Genomic DNA, 6000 nt, shown 5'->3' with positions numbered 1-6000 from the left:
TCAGATTCGGCTTGTCACTTTGTGGTATTCACATTGCTCCAGAAAGAAAAAAGAAGCTCTTCTTAGTTAATGGAAAATTTTCCTCACCAGCAACAAGAAGAACACTAATTCAATATTTTAATTAAGCAGCTGTCTGCCGAGGGGATCCATGCCTGGGACACATCCTGTAAGGTAAGGACCTATGTCAGCACACAGTGAGGAAGACAGACTCCTCCTCAAATCTCATTCAAGCAAGGTAGGCTTATAGGTGTTTCGCCCTTTTTTGTGCTAGCTCTTAGTCCACTTTGATGCAGCACAAAATTGGTGGCATCATGTGGCCTCCTCTCTATTACAGACATATGTTCCATACGACAATGCACAATTGCCGTTTCAGCAGTAGCCACGATACTTTCTGTAGGAGCACAGAAGGTGCTGTGGGAATCAAATGTAGTTTCTGCATTAGAATTAGAGAATATTTCGTATTTCATGGTCTCTGCTGCTATAGTTCTTTTCGGGAGTCCTTCTACTTTACTTGGGGGTTGTCTCTGATAGTTTACACCACTTATCCTCTAGACGAACCTTCTCCAGGAATGCATGCTCAACATAAAATCTGCTTTTATCAGAGATACTGTCCTGACAAAATTATTTGGATATTTCCAACAGTGTGGAGAAAAGGGTGTAATGACTATGACAGCCAGTGATCCCTACTTCTTCATGGCAGGAGCTAGCTTGCCTTTGTACAATGAGGGTACAAGAAGAGCCCCTGCTGTTTGCCCAACAATGATCTTTCATGCATATAATTTGTCCATTTTTTTTCGTGTGTGCACAGATTTACAAACACAACTGAACAAGGCGTAAGAGGCTTTCTCTTAAAGGCAATTCTATTTGTGATGAAAACAGTCTGAGTTTAAAGCAAAATCGTTTAGAATTTAGTTTAGTGTTTATGACCCCAGAGTCATTCAGCTTCTGTACTTGGCTGTATGAGAAAGTGGGTTCTGTTGATACAGGTAATTGTTCACAAGGATATTGGCACACAGCTTTCAAGTCCTCTTGCAGAGCCTGCCAAAAAGCTGTCAAGTGATGAATTATGTCTCTGACAACCTGATCTTGTGGTAGGTGTCTTTCTAATTGATTTTCCTAAGTGGTTTCCCCAGACAAAGAGTTGCCTCAGAGCTCCCTTCCTGACACTGCTTGGATTCACAGAATTATTCCTGGTGCACCTTTCTTGAGATCCACTACACTCCACATTGTTTTTGAGTTTGGATTTCTGAGGGCAGAAGAGATGGAAGATCTTTTTCCTCCAGCCCTTCAGTTGAGTTTGTAGTCCTGAAAGACACAGAGATCTCTGAGAAGTCTGGTTTGAGTCTTGAAAAGAGCTACCTTCATGCACTTCCCATCACCTTTGCTGTGAAGGAAGAAACATCACTCTCAGCTTTTTGAGGTATTGAGGCCGAAGGCCCAACCTGAGCTCCTGGATAGGCTCTTTCATCTGCTTATGAGTCAGTCTTGAATTAAGGCATCTTATGCTGCTGCACAGAGCTGTAGCAGTTGTGTAGAGGCTGTACATCAACTCTGTGCGCTCTTTCATATGGCATCTTGTTTCATGTGGTGTTCAGATATCACTTAATATCACCCTAGAAGCAAACTTCTCAAGTTTTCTAGGTGCAAGTCACCTGTGCAGCACTGGCTGCAGAATTAGGAAGCTTGGCTGAATGCTCCGAGCCATTCGATTCTTAAACAGAAGAAGACACATAAAACAGGTACTACCTTTCATTTGGTAGAAACTGATTACTTGTTTGTTGTATTGGGCCTTTGATAGACTTTGATGAATTAGGGAATGAAGAGTAAACATGGGCCGGCTGTAACAAGACAAAAGAATGTAGCATGCAGGATGAGAACCATTGTATAGGAATGTGAGTAAAGAGAGGACAAGATAAGGGTTAACTATTGTATACGAATGCAGGTAATCAGGATGTGAGGCCAGATAAGAAAAGAACATCTTGAAACTCTATTGTAAACTTGAAGAGAACATCACACAAGGAACAGGTCGGGATTGGATTACTTCAGTTGAAGACAATAAGCCTTCATCTCATGACCGCCAGAAGAAGACCCACACTGCCCACGGTGCACATGCAAGAGGGAGGGACCGTATGCTGATAGGTTCTCGGAAATGTAATGAATATGTATACGAATTCCGGGAAAAATACTGATTATGTATTAGTTCGGCCTATATCTGTACCAAGCTTTTGTCCTACAGTGTGCAAGTTCGGAGGAGTTATCCCCCTTGCACCCAGCTTGGTGCCAAATGCTGAATAAAAACATACCTGCTTTATAACCTAACTCTGGGTTATAGAGTTTGATTCCGTAAATCAATAGTGCTAGTATCCTCAGAACATCTCCTTTCTCTTTCCCTTACTGACTTCTCTCTCTTCAGTATGTATGATGGCTTCTTCTATGCTGGGGAAGAGTGGTGCTTTGGTAGCCTCTGACCCAGAGAAGCAAAAAAGATCTCATTTTGGAGCAATTTAGGGTGGCTGAGGTCAGATCTCCTGCATCCTGGTGGAGTTCTGCATCTGCAGGAATTTCCTCCTGATTTCTGCAACTGCCCTACACATGAACTACATTCATCATTTGCTCTGTGTATCAGTCCACAGTCTCTGCAGCGTTGCCAATGATCAGTTTTATCATGTAAGTTCTGAAAGGATCTGTTCTGCAAAATCCATATTTCTTGTAATTCCTCAGGCAAGTACGAGAATTTTCAGCTTCTGTGAATGATCTCCATTTATCAGTGCAACCAATTTTCCACAGAGATCTCCGATAGTTTATCAATATCCTGGAGTTTAAGCTGCTTATGAAATAAGGATTTTCTTGGCTGGATGGTATTGTGTGACTTCAGACCTTGGAGGTCACCTTCTTGAACCCTCATTTAAGTTGCAGCAGAGCATTGATTCAGTTCTGCCTTTCATACTGAAGATAGAGCAGTCTTGGAAACATGGAGGGACACAATAGAGAGGTACATTTTATTTTCGGTTTTCATTATGACCTGGCTAGCTAGTTCAATGCTGACTCTCAGGCAGTGAGACAGGAAGAGTATGGGAGGCAAATCCAATTTCCAGAGATTTTATTATGGTATTTGCCAAGATATTTGAGCTTAAAAGGCAGGTTTCCCAAATGTCTTTGGGACCAGACTGCTCCCATTGTTCTCAGCATACACTGGGGAGATTTTCCTTATACAGAACAGGGGTGGGATGTGGAGATTTCTTTGTTGTTCCCGGACTGGGTGGAGTGAATTTCTATTGTTCTTTAGTAAGAGGCAATGGGTTTCAACCACCCTGATCAAGCTGCAGGCTCCATCAGTGTGCTGTCATTGAGCTAGTATGCCTACAGGGCATAATCTAGTAGTCTACCACGATTTTCTCTGCGGCCTCGAACAGCCTTGCTGTGAAAATAGAGGCTCTGATTTTAAAGGCTGTATCTTTGACATCACTTCATGCTTGCAGCCTCGATACAGTTTATTCGGCACAAAGTATTCTGTAGGCTCACAACCTACCTACTTTACTTGCCAGCACTAGTCTTCCTAGCATCAATACATCTTCATCTCCCTGCAGTACTTGACTATCTCTGCCTCTTGCTGGGCTTGCAGTTGCTTTCTGATTTTTTTCACTGTTACGATGCACAAAGTTTCCCCCAAAGCCCTTTGCGAAGGATCGTGGCTATGCAGAACTTCTGCCCAGTGAATAGGCATATCTGTAGTCTCAGGCTGCAAAAGCATTGTTTTTCTTTCCCCTCATCAGAATGCTTATTTTGGATATATTTTGCAGAGACTTAGTGGCAAGCCCCAAGCACAGCTCCTGAATGGAAGCATCATCTACTTGTCTTCTCATGGTAGTTATGGCCTGCTTGGGTGGGGAGGGAGATTTATGCAGCGAAGGGAGAAAACATCAAGCCAAACAGCACCCTTTTCCTCCTGGCCTCAGGGAACATTTGCCATCTCACAGAGACAGTAAGAGCAGTCACAAACAAACCATCTTCTCTCCTGAAACCAATTCCCCTCCCAAGGGAAAACACTAGTGTCCCAGTTTCAGCACACAGCCACTCAACCAGCCAAATCCCAAAGTGACTTTGCTAAATACTGAGAGCTATTCATTCAAGAAAGAAATCGATGTGCCTGACTGGGAGAACCCAGATAAAAGCCCTTCATACCCTGAAAGGCAACACCCTCCTTGTTCATGAGTGTAACATCAGGAAATCAGCAGAACACTGCCTATTTCACAGTAAGATGGTCACCACACACTACGTTCTTAAGTCCTTTACTTGAACCCTATCCAGAAAGAGATATTTATGTTTAGAAAGAAAACACACACTTTCCAAGAGGCAATGCATGGGACGGTATCCGCTTCTGAGCAAAAAGAGATTGTACAGAAACCCCTCCTCTCCTTACAATTAAAGTCAGGAGCAGGTGAATCTCTTCTGTGAAAATGACACATTCAGTTCAGTGGAACTTTTTTTTCTGGGCAAAGAACGTGAATGTCCAGGCAGCTGTCATCAGATCCTGAGCTCAACCCAATCAGATAGAAAGAAATTTCCTAACATATCCCTAATAATCCATCTGGTCAGGAAATCTATTTCTGGCATCCAACATATAAACAAAATGTCAAACAAAACAGAAAGCATTCTCTGTAAATAAGTTACTCCATGGGCTCCAGAATATCATTTTCTGTCTTATGGCATACCCATATCTAAGCCCATGGGAAATAATCTGTATTATCCTATGGAGAAGGTTGAAACTGCACTGGAAATCTGCTGAGATCAGGAAGCAGATTCTCTCAAGATCTCTTTAACTGCTTTCTCTCAGGAAAATAAATCACAATATTCTGTGCTACAAACCAGGGAACACTGAAGAACCTTGTTCACTTTGACAAAATAAATAAATAAATACATAAACAAATGAATAAGTAAATAAATAGATAAACCAGCCCCCAAACTCAGAAGATACCTGGTGGGCTTGAGAGTAAAACCAAGGCACCAGGAAAAATTGACTTCTGAATGCTGAGGCATCCATTTTAGTGTCTGACTCAGTCGGAATTCCATGGATTTATTATGCTGTGCAGAGACTGACAATGATGAGATTGCCCAATTTATCATATTCAACACATTCAAGTAGAAACAAAAGCATCCTGAAGACAATTACTTCAAGCATGCTAGACATGCTGCCTACACAGCCATTCTTCTGTGCTGCAGAAGGTGCTTGAACTAAAATCCAACCCAGGTGGAAGTTTTGGTACCTCTAATGAAAAAACATATGACAATCACGACAGAAGCACGTCATGCTCAGAAAAGAGATAAGTATAAGACTCATGAGTCCTGTCCATATCCAAATAGAAATGCCTGCTATTGTGGGAGCAATACAGGAAGTGACATTTACACCATCCACAGCTCTGCTCAAGTCCAAAGGAGCTAACCAATTCAAAGAAAGAATTGCTCCTGGGATCAGTTCCCCTTGCCAAAGAAGAGCTTGACCAATAGGAGACAGAAGTGCAGTGCTGATTAATGAAGCTGGCCTGGCAGAAGGGCATGAAGTCCAAGGCTTCGGGAGACCGCTGTACTTCAGCAGGTGTCTGTAGTGGTATTTGTCCAGCACTGGAGCACCATCTGGTGACAAGAATCGGGAATAGGTTTCTGCAGACCTGATCGTGTCTGCAAAGAAACCACATCTTTTCTCTATATCAACACGTTGTCCAGGCAACTAAGCACTGGAACCTTCAACAGAGAATATCTATTCTCTCGTGGTTCTTTAGCAGGTAATGTGACAAAATATCCAGAGAGGAGGAGTCCATAGCATATACTGATGCAAAATTACTGCATGTCTTTAAATTGCAGGCAAAAAGAAGCTAGCCTGAAGATGTAATCTAGCATACACAGAAATTATTCTGTAACTCTTAATGTAATTAGGAGTAGAGAAGGAAAGACTGTGCACATGGAAGAATGAGTATGTGTCTAAGTGGTTTGCACTTCCTCCTG

The sequence above is a fragment of the Meleagris gallopavo genome, chromosome Z (assembly GCF_000146605.3).
Source record: "Meleagris gallopavo isolate NT-WF06-2002-E0010 breed Aviagen turkey brand Nicholas breeding stock chromosome Z, Turkey_5.1, whole genome shotgun sequence".
NCBI classification, from domain to species: Eukaryota; Metazoa; Chordata; class Aves; order Galliformes; family Phasianidae; genus Meleagris; species Meleagris gallopavo.
This window is presented reverse-complemented; position numbering follows the sequence as displayed.